Here is a 15,266-nt window from a genome sequence, read left to right on the forward strand (position 1 = left end):
CGCATCAAAGAAATCAGGGATTCGATTTAGGACTATCTCGACAAGAATAATATCTTGAATTAATCCAACATAGATTCTTTAAGGGGAGGTCATGCCTGGGCTCATGCAATTTACAGATAGTAATGTATATACGGAAAAATATGACCTTAGTTGCTAAATCTCCTAAAACTTAACAACAGCGAAAACATACCTGAACAGCAATCTGGTGAATTACTATGATGTATCATTGAGCATTTGGATATATAATGTCAATTTTGACATTATACGTATATCTAGACTTGACTAAAGCTTTTGATACGGTCTCTGATGGAAGGCTGCTGTATAAAGTGGAAGAAGCTGGAGTTACTGGTAAGCGGCTATGCTGGATTACAAGGCTGGCTAAAAGACAGAAGACAGAGGGTGTCAGAAATAAGCAGTCTTCAGGATGGAGCAGAGCAAGAAGTTGCGCCCCTCCTATTTCTGATTTTTATAAATGATATTGACGTGGGTATCCAAGGGAAGCGGCCAACGTTTTCTGATGAACTAAAGGTGGGAAGGGTGGTTAACAATCCGAGCCAGGCGAGGCCAAAAGAGTTGGATATGTTGCATATAAGGTTCGAAAAATGACAACTAAAGTTTAATGCTTCTAAATGCGAGGTTATGTATTTGGTAAACAGAAATCCGGAAGTCACACTGGGAGGAAGAGGAACTGAAAGTGGTTTAAGCCGAAAAGGCTTTAGGTGTTATGATTCAGTGTACATGAAATTTTCTACTCAGTGTGAAAAGGAGGCTAGAAAGGCACATGTGTCGTGTCCATGATTTATAATCCTAGTCGGGAGAATGAGGTCATATCTGTCTATGAAAGACGATACCTGGATCGGATTTGGAACAGGGCCTCCGTAGCCGAGTGGGCAGGAGCGGGAGTGCAGTAGCATACGCTCTTTGAGTAGACCGGGGTTCAAGCCCCTGACTGCTGAATACGGTCGATCTGCCAACCCGCACTGGACCAGCGTGGCAGATTATGGTCCATTTCCCTCAGCATGAATTGTTGACGAGGCTTCCATCCTGCAGTGGGTTGATAATGGCTGCACTTTATTTATTTTTATTTTTTTTATTCGGGTCTGTGTCGAGACTGCAGATAAAATAGGACATGTTAGTACGTGAGGGTTAAAGAAAGGTGATCAGATGGAACACAGACCCCATTGCCTTCCGCTACAGAAGTCAAACTGACTTGTGTACATCGCAGTTATTAATCTCACACGTAACATTTTCTTTTCGACGTTGGCATCGGAATTTTTGTTTTTCTTAGGATACAACTGTTCAAAAGGGGACCAACGTGTTAACCAATCATGTAACAGTGTTGAACCCCTTACCCTTTATTGATTCTCATAGTACATAAAACGGATCATTCGTGCAATCTGTGTAGTCGTTCTTTCTAATTTAAAGCTGGTTCTGATGAATAACAGGGAGGTCATTATCTCCTGTCAGTAGGTTCCGGGCCATTTATCTTGTATCATGACTACTTGGTCCATCCCATTTCTAGTTAACGTTACCGATAATTCGAATATATATAAGTACTTTCCTCACGTGAATAATTTTGTTTTCATTTTGATTTATAATACATATTTTCCCAGTAGGAACTGAATCGGAAACAGAGTCTAATTTTTTCCCCGAGTTTTTTTTTCTTCTTAAAATAACAACATGTTACATTGAGAAGTGGGGTAGAGCACGTCACTATGTCAAATCAAGTCCCTGCTCAAAACGAAGGCAACGCTGTTTATTGAATAGCGTAGGCGGTACTTGCTGTCTTAATTCGTTATGTTCTCTTTGCACTAGGGATTTGGAACGTTTGTATATAGCGTGTTGCATGTCTACAGAAATATCCACGAAGGGACTTCACGAAACTGTGTAGTTTATTAACAGAATTTCAAATTAGAACAACTTTTAACCAGTGGTACCAAGCACTACCTCACAAAAAAGATTATGATGGATTGGTGTTTGTGGAATGCGTCTGGCGACTCGTACAGATCATTTATCTCCCGTTAGTGCTGAATTTAATCTGGCGTGATTGTAAGCCAGAAATTCAGTGTCTGGGACTGGCTACAGCATTCACTACAAATCAAACATCACGTGAGGAAAGTACTTACCCTTCCTACCATTCAACGTAAGTTCCAAAGGTTATTCAATGTGGCCAAATCTGCTGTCTAAACAGATGTGCGTGAGAAAGATGAACGTGGAGACAAAGAGATTGCAGCCAAGATGACCTTGACTGTGGATCTGTTGACCGACAGGAACAAGTCCTTTTGTTAGTGAAGGGCATGACGGATTATGTTTAAAATTCTAGGGAACCGTTAGGGAAATTCTAAGGAATGACTTCCCCAGTCCTGATTATTGCTGGGATTTACAAATGAACTTGAAAGACTTCAGATAATATTACATCCTAAGCAAATAAACATTGCAACAACGTACTATTTGAAATAAATCGATCTTAGTCTTATGATAATTAAGATTTCAAACAAAAAAAAAAAAAAGAAAGCTGACGCATTTGAAGTCTGTTGATTTTTTTAGGAACTCTTACTTATAATTATAAGATTCATATAAATGAAAAGAAAAGATGTCTGAAGATTGCAGACTTCTTTTAGAATAACAATCACCATATGAAGAAAAATATGGCAATATTAAAACACTTTTTATTATGCAGTTTGAAAGAAAAGGACCAGACGGATATTAACTGCTGTATATCACTGGATGAAAAACAGTAACACCTCTCGCTGATAATGTCTTTCTACTTTTGTAATACGATCTCATACGTTTAAGTAGTTAAAAACGAACTTCGTGCAGAAGAATGACACTGTGTGTACACAAAAACGAAACTGAAATCAGACAAGATTACATTATGAGAAAGAGAATTCAATGAAAATTGTTACCAGAACAGAAATTAAAATTTCTTTTCGAAGACTCGGTAAAAATAACCAGGAAATATTCCACTATTGTTTTTCTTCAAGAAGTAATTTGTTAGAGACACGATTTTTCATTTGATTTGATCGAAATTGCCTTCTGATTCAATTTAACTAAATCATTAAAAATGTGACAGTTTTTTAATCGAAGAAATTAATTTGATAGCACACCGGTTTTAATTAATATGAAGTGTGTTAGAGATATTTCCTAAACGGCAAGGAACAGAAATGTTATTCAAATAAACAAACAAAAAACCTTTTTAGGGATTGCATTTTCATCAGAGAGAGAGAATAGAGAACTTGCACACTTTTATACTTGTCAGTTAATCCAATACAAACTTGGAAAACAAAAACTTGTTTGAAAACGAAGTGAGAAGTGGAAAAAATAAAAGAGGGACAACTGGGGAGGGAAACTTTGGAGGACTTTGTAAGGAAATTAGATAAGTGCACTCGCTATTAAACTAAGGGACGTTTTCTGGTCTTCTGTTCTTCATCTTACCGTACAACTGTTTTCTTATAATGTATTGCCCCTTTTGTGCGGTTCAGCATTGAGCGAACGATCCACGTTTTGCAACTTGTTATGATACGCCATGTGGGATTCACAGTTCCTTCGGAAAAAAACTATCGATCCGTCAAGTGGCCTCTGGAAATGGCTGCCGTATCATGACCTGGGGCTAGTTGTGCTCAATTTTATTGACGCACTGTGGATTTTCTTTGTACCAAACATAAATATTTCTGACCTGATTGCTCAGATAAATTGTACATTCATCTAAGAAAATATTTCACCGTGACTGATGATTGGAGCAAATACTACATCGCTATTATGGACATCTTGATACACATTCAGGTATCTGTCACTGAATGTGTCACATATGTCTCTGTTCAAATCGATGGCTGATTATATACAAAAAGCGTTGCAATTGCAAAGGGAAGAATTAAATCTTACAGAAAGAATTTTAATGGCTCTTTGAGTCAACGACCTCAAATGATATAATTTCAACTGTATTTTATCAAAACAGAAAATCAAATGCTGTCACTGGAATCGAACTCGAATCAGCGCGATGAAATGCAAACATACATACCATTGTATATAACGGATATGAAAAAATTGCCTGTTAAAAGTTCTTATGGGTAGCACAGTTGGTATAATTACCATTCTCCTCACACCGAGTGGAAAAGAGCTTAGTTTGAATCTCGTCAATGACTCTAGGAATTTTTATGGGCATTTTCCAGAACGTGGCTGAGTTAGTTGGCCTCAGGCGAAGCATGATTCCCCCCCTCCCCGAAAAGTCAGGTTTTTCGTCCAGCTCACAGCAAATCGACCACAGAACTCACGAAATTTACAGACATATTATATACGGCGCAATATGGCCTAAGTTACTTATGCGCCTGGAAACCCTACAACAACCTATTAAAATGTTATTAATATCTTAATATTATTTTAATTTTATTAAAATAAAACGAAATTGAAATTAAAATGTTAGAGAATGTGCTGGAAGCGTGCATCTGGGGCTTATAGCCCTGCACTTACTCTTTTTAGTGGGTTTGATGCAACTCTGCTAAGACTACACTGTCCTAAGAACGGTTACGCAGCACTTGTAATTATGAGCAAAACATTAACTTTTTCAAAAAAATTAACAGAGCTGGCGTCCATCCCTTTGGGGGTAATCAATTCTTCAGTATATCGTGGAAAACGTCCTACTGATTTCTGATATTAAAACTGGTGGTATTGTATTCTAATCCACCATTAAAAGATCTGTAGCTATCAATGAAGAGGGCTATTTTGGCCTTGGCCCTAATTCTGTATTCCAGCCCATCTCAAAGATGTTCAAGTGGGTTGGAGTTTGAGGCTCTGTGCTGTCCACTTCAGTGTTTCGATATATTTTTCTTTGGGAATCACGCTTTCACAACCTTTGCTTTGTTAAATAGAGTGTTGTTATATTGGAGTGTAAGGGCCGCTTCCATAAAACTAACACAATCTACGGCACATAGAATGAGCCAGAACATCAAAATGGGATGCAGCAGTCGTGATTATGCCTTACGACCAATAAAATTAGTTCATACCGCGAGAAACATCTCTAGATCATGACACTTTCTCCTCCTCCCAATTAGGACAAAAGATTCAAGAGAAAGCCCTGACGGTTAGAAGAACGCCTAAGATCACTGGTCCCTGCACACTGTGTGTGGAAAAGATAGTTGTTAGAATTTCGTATCGATGGGAGGATTTTTTATTAGCCCTTCTTACAAAGTGGCAACATGAGTGGGTTGTGGGCGAAGGTTGTATGAATTTATTTTTCGGAAATTAGAGTTTTTTTGTCCATCAAACATGTACAGGTATAATCTTGTCGTCGGTGACACCCAGGCTTACGCCTATCTCCACCTGTGTTCACTGTACATAGAAACAAAAGAAAATTCTCAAACGTATTGCCCTGCCCTGTAAGAGTATCAGGCCTCTCTATCACCAGGGAACAGCCATCAAATAGACAAAAGCAACCCGGCTCCCGTCCCTGGAACAAGGAGCCGGGCCTGGGTTCATTATCTCAGTCTGCGCAGTTAAACGCAATCATCCTGCACCCAACAGTGAAGTGCAAAACTGGTGGGTGCCATTACTCCCGCTCCCAGGGCAGCCTGGCAGCCTTCTCCTCTTGAACACGACAACACAATATTGTTGCGATGCTTCGAATCTAAATTTGCTAACCAAATAACTTTCATTACCATGGTTAAAATCCTCAATTTGAGACATCAAACTTTCTCTTTGCACAGTATATAAATTACAGTCATAAAGAACGTGTCACAAGTTTCAAGCAATCCACAAATACACAATGGAGAACTTACCAAATTAAAATAATACAACTTAAAGGTTAGTGACCCATGGCCAGTAAGGACATATGTTTCCATTTCCGTGAGAAACCAATTATTTATATTATTGGAAAAAGTAACAGTGACACTGGGGACAAATAACCTAGTTACCTCCCTAGTATCACTAGAATTCCACCTTTCTTGCTATTTACATATCAACTGGTGTAATATTTCCTTCCTGACCAAATCACTAGTTAGATCACAAGTCCATCAAACAGGCAAACCAAATAAAGAAACACGCTATTTTCAAACACAACATACGGGGTCCTTGTGGCCATAGCTAGCTTCGGATCAAACGCACGCCGACTAACCAACTAATAGTAAGAGTTCTCCAGGCATCACTCATACTAAAACACATCTATCAGACCGGAAGAGTATAGCATGATTGGTCGGTCCACGGGACTGATTTCCATTGATCTACAATTTAGGTATGATGTGCATTTGCTTTTATCATCAAAGACTGATGGGCTGCTGCTGTTCCACAAAAATTTATGGCATGAAACTGTACGTATCGTGGAACCACCTTCAGGTTTGACTAGCCGCTCGCAGTTCCAAAATCAAATTTCAAAATGAATTAAGCAGGTGTCTCAAGGCTTATATTAATCGGTATTTTACGCCTACCTGGTCTCTTCTTGGATTCGATGTCACTTCTGCACCTTCGTATCTTCTGCCAATTTTCGACTGGAACATTTAATTGCTGAGTGATAGCACGCTCAGACAATTTCCGCAAGTAATATTTAACTATCATCCCCCTCAGAAACTCTAAACCCTTTCAATGCGCTCATCGTTCGACTTTTGAAATGAATTCTGAGCTACCGCTGATCACTTTTATATTCCGTCATCGCACAAAATTTCCTGCAACCAGAGGGGTGTCCCATCTCTTCTAGTAGGATATCATATCCCTTTCCTTATACATATCGCCACAGTCTATTAAAAGCTTGATGTTAAAATATATACTCTTTCCACCCGTTATGTAGAGTGGACCTGATCACTATGAATAACTTCTTCTGTACGAATATAATGTCCCTGAATATCCAGGTGAATTCACTCCCTGTCTAAAAATGAATTAAAAATCTTTATAAAACTAAAATTATTTACAAACCACTCGGTTTTGGCGTCTTCCAACCTTTAATATCCTTCAGACTTTCCTGTGGTTCTCTTGTATTAAAAGGGACTATCTTGCCTTACTGTAAAAGAAAATATCTCAAAACACAACTCTACTCCATCTTCATCCACTGTAGAGATTTTCTTACATACAAAGAAAATGTTTCCTTAATCTCCTTCCGAGCCCATTACGCTATCTGCATTTTTAAATGCCTGATACTCTTTCTAACAGTACGTGCCTTCCTTCCTAAATAAAAGGCAGACACAGAGCTCTTTGAAAAACATCCGTTCCCTTAATGCATAAATTTCCTCCCCTTTTTCCAGATGGACTTCGATCTCCTCCTTTATCCTTTTCATCCGGTGAAAATCTGCACATCCCTACAATGTATTCTTTAAAAATATCATCTTATTTATATTTCTGTTCCTGAAACAACCCCCCTATGCAGTCTTTGAAAAACAGTCCCAATTTTAAATTATATTTGTTATAATTTTATAATTATAACTAATCTTAATAGTCTAATATTTAATCACCCAGGCCGAACGAATTCAGATGGCTTCCAAGGTTACCAAAATGTAACTTATGATTTGTAATATGCCTATACATAGCTCAGTTAAAGTGATTTATACCATGTGCTTTTAAATCGCAGGACGTATACTTCCGGTCATTTTGTGATCCCACCTGCTCAATCATTCCTGTATCGCATAGCTACTGGAATTAAATAACTTCCACACATCAATTAGACCGCTCTCTAAATGAATTTCTCTAAAAATATGAACACTACCAGTTTTTTTCGGAAGGTGTTCAATTTTAACCATATCCGTACTTGAGTCTTGAGCCCTTACCAGAAACCTTCTCAGGTTTCCAAATAAACAAATGCAATCATTCACAGTGTTTAGTTCAAGTAGCTTTCCTCCTACCACTCGATCAATACACGCCTATTCAGCAAATCATTCTCCAAAATTCCAGAACCGACAAAGCACCAATGGTAAGACCAAATCCCTCCCTCCACCATCACATACAATCCCGATCATCCTACTCAGCCCTACTAACTTGACCGCCCTCGTCACATCGAGCGGAAAAAAGCCTATGTTCGAATCCTGTCAATGAAGCGAGGAACTTTAATGTGCTTTTTTCACTACGTGACTGAATGAGCCGGTGTTGGGCGTAGATAGCAAGGTTTTTTTCCACAGAAACTGGGTTTTTTTTTTCCATTCAGCAAAACAGACAAATCGACCAGAGAACACACGCAACTTACAGACAAAATACATATATGGGTATATGTAATCATTACGGGTGACCCTAATCTAATAATTTGGTTTTTTGTAGCACAGTAATATACCAGATTTTTGTAGTTAGAAAAATGAACTCCACTCTTTCCTTTGGAACCTCACACCCTCCCATGTTTTAAATGCTCTCACTAGAATTTGAACTAAATCCATTTTCCATAACTTCGATAAAATTGTTCACTCTCTCCTAGCCATCCATTTTCAAGAATCCCAAACTCCCGAAAGAGGTTCTGGTCTATTCTGCCAACCTCATCCAATCTCAGTTCTACTAATCAATTGTCTTCCAATTCTCCTAGCTGATATACTTCCTCAACCCCCTCCATCCCAAAATCATCTTCTCCTCTTCCCTTCCATCTACATGATTACTAGTAATGCTGAAAAATCTATTAAATCAATTTCCATCTCTTTGTTCATTGTATTATCTTACATCACACATTTACTGCACCATTAAGAGATTTTTGGACCATCACTGAATTGTATGTCCAACACTGCTTTACATTTCCACTCGTTTCTTTACACTGCTCAATTCTATCACACTGCCAACGTTGTGGTTCCGTCCACTTTTAATTCATAAATAATTTATGACCTGCCATTAAACTATTAGATGTCCATATTGATAACAAGCATACCTCTTCTGACCACATTGAAGGAAGCTCCTCGATTATTTTTTCTATTTTACTTTAAACTTGGTTGTTTCCCAGCTATTTTAGTTTTTTCTCTATCAACTTCCAGGAGGAAAACCATGCTACCCTCGTCTGAGACCAACTAACTCAGCCACATTGTGAAAAATTTCCATAAAAATTCCTTGCGTCATCAACGGAATTCAAAATCAGGTCTTTTTCATCCGGTGTGGGATGGACGGCGATTCTACCAACTGTGCTACGCACGAGGGCAATTGGAGTGTTGTTCAACTCACCTCACAATACCGAAGGTTGTCAGATTACATTACAAAAACGGTGTCCGCTAAACAAACCAAAACCAGAAAGAGAACAGCAAGCTTACCATTGTGACTACCACACCCAAATCTTCCATAAATAGGCACTTTCTATAACAGCAAAATCAATTGGCTTCTTGATAACTGCTTTAGAACTAGCTGGTCTCAATTCACATAGCAAATGGTCTCTATGAATCCTAGACAAGTTATTAATTAAAAAAAAAGCAGCTCTGTGCTCGCGGTTATTCAGCGGGAAGAAGGTGCATTTTAGAATATTTGTTATTAAGTTGTCGATTTTAATGATCTACAACGCTCGTCAATTAAAATTACCACACCTGAAAGCGCTGCATGCTTTGAGCTCAAAATAAGTAGAGAGAGAGAGATATGAAGTAGACTTGAAATGATTAAGTTTGTGTCAGTTCAGCGGTATTTACCTAAGAGAATATGGTACTCATTAATATGAACTACGGGCTCCATAACCAGACATAAAAGCGGTTAAACTCGCAGTATGGAATGTCATCTTGAATATTGAGCCATACTTCTTGTGCTTGTGAATTGGATAAAACTGGTAGGAGCTGACAGGTAGAGGGCAGGAAACGTCCCATTATACCCCAAATGTGTTCGATGGGCGACTGATCCGTTGAACCTGGAAGCGTGTCGGTATCATACAGGCATTGTCAAGATATGAGAGCCTTATATGGGTTCGCATTGTCATGCAGGAAAATGTGTTTGCGATAGAGGGAAGAAAAGGCAGAAGCACTGGTCTTAGAATGGTGCAATTAATAACGACTGCAGGTGACTGTTGTAATTGATGGTTTCCGCTACCATGTGTTGGTCCGGTAGTATGCACTCCTTTATGCAGTCTGAATTACCTGTGTGTCTCCATACACTTACAGGGTCATCAAATGATGCCAAGCACAAACACGATTCGTTGCCAAAGACGGGATAACCTTCTCTACCCTGAATAGCTTTCTCCCTGCTCCACTGTAGACGCTGATGGCATGTCATCAGAGGTAGACGCAGCAACGGATGACGAGAATGCAGCTCCACTCGTTGCAGTCATCTGCTAATCGTGCTTCCAGACACAGACGTGAATTGGCATCAAGATTTAAATCTAGCAGATCCTGTGGCTAGCTGGCAGATCCGTCGAAACTCTTATTTCGACGTCATCTTGATGCCATTGCGTGTCCCAGTATCCTCCTATTGTCATTGTTGCCAGTAGTATCCAACCGTTCGAGCATCGCGACCCACACAAATGACAAACGCCACTTTATTAGACATTCTTCTGCGCCGATCAGCTTGACGTTCTAATCATTTTTAGATAAATTCATCCATTATTTCTTGGTGGTGCAATTTCAGTGAAGAACTGTGTGAATGCTCTTACAGATACACCAATTTACAGATATTTTGCGTGGCGATGTTTAGAACTATACATAAATTCAGGGAATTTTCGTATACAGTGAGAAAAAAAATCTTACCTCGCTTAGTAGCACTCACAGTTCTATAAAGTTTATTAATGTTGATCAATACCCACTTTAGATTTCGGATTTAAATCGGAAATTTACGGAAGAATATCCATGGGTTTGCTCTCGTAAAGTGGTTGTGAAGATGTATAAAACAAAGCCAGCAACCCATTTTTCCCAAAGAGTAATTCTACAGCGCGGACAAACATTTTTTTTTTGGTCTCGCTGCAAATAGCACACGTGCGATTTCAGATTAAGCAGAACCTGTTGTTTTTCAGAGATACCCTCAGCTTGTACACCCGCTACTGAGCAGGATGAAATACAGCTCATTTCCTTCCTATTAGAAGTTGTTTCGTTGCCCGTGGATGGGCAACGAGTGGAAATCAATCCAGGAAAAAGGGAGAAGTCTCTTCCGAGGACTGATTCTAGGAACAAACATGCAACTGAAATATTGAGGGAATGAATTTTCTCTCAGTAGTCGTGCAGATTTCGAACTCTGCCAAATGTGTGTGTGTGCAGACTTCTAAATATGTAAACATCTTATAAATCTTCCAAACATTGCACAACGTTTGAATGATTGTGTGCAATGTTTAGAAAGCATTCAATATTTGTTATCCTTTTCATCGGAAGATTCAGAAGATAATTTCCACATTAGTTATGGCAATTTCCCTATGAAACCTTGGTTGTATATTGAAATCTAAAATAAATATGAAGCAGAAAGAATGAAGTATAATTTCCCCCATGATAGAATAATTTTATAATATTCTGGCAAAACCTCCATGGAATGTCCAGCATATTGCAGAAGAAATGAGGGAATCTTAGCATCGTGTTACACAGGTTCCAGAGTCACTCGTACCTGTTACCCCTTGAATTACTTTTCTTCAGGTAGACGAAACATTAACGGTTTTCAGAAATATTTAGTATATTGCGTGTGGAAGTTGACCATTAATTCATTTTCAACTGAAGGCAAGTTTTTGGCGTTTCGATACAAGTAGAAGGAGGAAGATTATCATTGTGAAGTCTTCGATTTTGGGTCAGTATGACAACTTACAGAGAGGCACAGAGGGGAGGATTGTCTCTGTTTATTGGCAATGTAGAGGAAAGTCCATTAGGTTTTTACTGAGAGCACTTTCTTTCTTCGACACATTAGTTGCAGTAAGTCGATAAACCTAACTAATTTCTGCTGATTATAGACAGGGAATTTGGAGATTGAACGTCCAGCAAATGAGAGAAAATCTGGAATCAAATTTTTTTTTTTTTTTTTTTTTTGTTATTACGGTGTGAGAAAATAGTGGTAATACGATTTTAAATTAAATGCATTAATGCACATTTCAGTAGATGGGTAAATCTGTAGTTGTGCAGAAGAAATAGAGACTAAAGTACCAATGAAATCAACCATGGTTTAAAGAACATTCAAAATCAGAGTAGATCAAGTGGAGGGAAAAACTTCGACTCCTTCTCCTTCTAGAAAAGCATATAGATATCGATGCCTTTAAATTCAGAACCAATTTCTGTCAAGCAGACTGGCCAGAAGTTTCATTATCAACGGCTTCGAGAATCTCGTAGATGGCTGGTCGTCCAGAGAATCACAGCATGGGAAGTCCGGGTTCGGATGGGATGGAAGGGTACAGGTTACTTTGGAGGGTTTTCTCCACTCTATTGTTATTTTTCTTAAATGCTTTATTTTTAGTAGGGAACATGACTTCAAAATTTGTAGAGACAAAAATTGGGAGTTACCAGTCACGCTCTTCCACGTTGCTTATAAGCTGTATGCGAGAGTCTTAAGCTGTTGTTGTTTTTGGCGAAAGGGCTGCTTAGACCATATTGCGCCTATCAGTGATATGAAAGTTATCAATGGTGACTATTATGGAAAGTCTAGAGTCTTAAGCTCTCAACTGACAAAACACTTGGACTGTACTACAATGGGTAATCCAACTTATGGCAATTCCCAACACACAAATTGTACTTTCTCTGATATGTAGTTTTTAGGTTTTCATCATTACTATTCAGAAATATTCATTAAAGCCTATTAGCAGAGTGATCAAACCCGAGGATACAATAGTACACGCGTTTAGATAAAAGTAATTCTAGCCCTTTCCCTCTTGACTGCCAAATACGGTGCAGTTGTATTTTTCTCTATACTACAACTACTGTGATTGTATATGACTGTCGTCCCAGAGTATAAACAGAATATTTGTTTAATTTATCTGAACATTTGCTTTACAAATGGTACAAGTCCTTTAGAGATTCATATTTGGAACAAGCAAATCATTATCCTTGCAATGATACAAACACCCATTTCAGGGTTTATAGTTATCGTTCTGATCTGTTGAATTTCTGTAGGAGAAGGGTTAAAGAAGAGCTGTCCTATTAGTCCACCAAGGCATTAGAACATTTTATGTGGGATGTCACTACCCCCTCAACGTGAGCGCATATCACTTGCTAAAAGCTGATGATGTCATTTTCACGGTATTCAGCTGCTAGGATTTCAGTTGGCGGAAGTGATTCAAGCTGGCAAATTATTTCAGTCTAGCTTCAGTGGCTCAATGAATATACACTGGTGTGCAAAACTTAAGCACCAACACTATTTCTAAAGGTTACAACCACAAAATCAAACGAAACAGCGTGCGGCGATTTGCATAACTGTGGCCGTTCAGTAGAAAGCTGGTGCAGATGCAAAAATTTGAATCGTGATGAGAGGGCTCACATAAACAGATAAAAGCAGCAGTTCAGCAGTTATGTACAAATTACCGAATGGTGAGCACGATTGTTACAGACGTTCGGTTGGTTTCATACAGTGCTACAGACAACGAAATGGCCAGTAAACAACACCTGGATGACTTTACCCGGAGTCGATTAATTGGGTGCTAGGAGTGTGGCTGCAGAGTTCTGTATTGCCAATAGCAACGTCTTACGTGCGTGGTCAGCCTTCAGAACGACAGGTACAGCTGTTCGAAAGACCAGTGGAGGTCGTCCACGAAAAACAACGCCCAATGATCACCGCTCTATATTTCTATAGGCCAAGAGGGACCGACGCCAGACAGCGGGATTCATTGCAAACCAGATGTACAGGACGCAGGATATCGCGGTTTACTGTGGCCAGGCGACTCCACAAAGGTGGACTGTTTGCCTGACGGCCAGTACGCTGTGTCCCTTTAACACCTGCCTATCGGAGACACTCTTTACAGTGGTATATCGAACACAAGGACTTTATAGCAGCGCAATGGGGTAAGGTACTGTTTACTGATGAGAGTAAATTCAGTCTCAGTCGCGGTTCTGGAGGTCAGCTATATGGCGAGAGGTTGGCACACGATATCACCCCGCAAACATCACTACTGAAAGGGATCGATATGACGGTCGAGGTGTTCTCGTCTTGGGAGGCGTTATCTTGGATGGACGTACACAACTACAAATACTGGAAGGCGGTACTGTAACCGGTGCACACTACTGTACTGAGGTAATCCTTCCCTATGTGCGTCTGTTCCGAGGTGCCATTGGCCCGAGTTCGTGTTTATGGATGATAACGCCACATCCCATCGCACTGCAGCTGTTGATATGCTATTGGAAAGTGAGGACATTGTTCGTATGGATTGGCTTGCCCGTTCTCCCGACCGATCTAAATCCCATCGAACACATATGGGACGTTCTGGGGAGACGCCTAGTGGCACGTCTATACCCACCAGAAAATGTTCACCAGCTGAAGATGGCGCTTACAGAGGAATGGACGATGTTACCGCAAGAACTTGCCAACGACATTGTTCTAAGTATGGACAAGAGGTGCAAAGCCTGCATCGACATTAGGGGTGGCCATGTTTCCTACTGAGGACCACCTCTTCCCTTTGTTCCATCTTTGGCAGTGATGCATCTGTATCATGGCAGCCAGTGCTGCGTTGCCATTTTCGAATAAAGTCCCTCTGTACCGTTTTGTTTTCCGTTGTTGTGTCCATCATTTCTGTTCCTCACGAGGTTCCTTTGGTATGCTTTTTCCATATCCGGCCACTCCTATGAGAAGCTACAGGTGAAAACCTGATTGGTCCTTAAGTTTTGCACACCAGTGTATTCAAAACTAAAGCGAATGTGGGGTAGGTGGGTTTCTCCGCTCCCTTACGGTTAGAATCTAGACCAGTTATAGATACCCCCCCCCTCCCGTTTTATCACCTGTTTGGGTCAACTCCGTCCTATAAGATCAGATTAATGCCTGGAATATTGGTGAACCTCCTTTCAATTCAAATACCCATATTGTGAACTATATTAATACATTTCTACGTTGCCAACGTATCTGTAATGATGATGCGATGTGCTCGTGATCGGTTTGCTAACGTCTTCTTCAAATTCATTTTTTTTTGGAGGAGAAAGATAGAAATCAGGATATCCGGCAATGGTTTTTATTCACCTTTCAGAGGAAAGAGATGGGTATGCAATAACGAAATTGCATTGGACACTTCGCACATTGAACTTAAATGTGAAAATCATTTTTGCCAGCCGGCACCCCCTCTATAAATAGTTTAACATAATACCACTTATATTATGAAGGTTTTATAGAAATCGGGCGAATTTTTTCTAGCGGGGAGGGCATTTAGATTTACAACCGTCTGTACCGGTACCAATTTCACGGTACTAGCTAATATCGAACTTAAGAAAATGTTCAAAACATTAATCATAACTTGAGAGTGCCCTTCTAGA

This window comes from Mastigoproctus giganteus, chromosome 6 (genome assembly GCF_048544385.1).
Source record: "Mastigoproctus giganteus isolate SK-2022 chromosome 6, ASM4854438v1, whole genome shotgun sequence".
NCBI lineage: Eukaryota > Metazoa > Arthropoda > Arachnida > Uropygi > Thelyphonidae > Mastigoproctus > Mastigoproctus giganteus.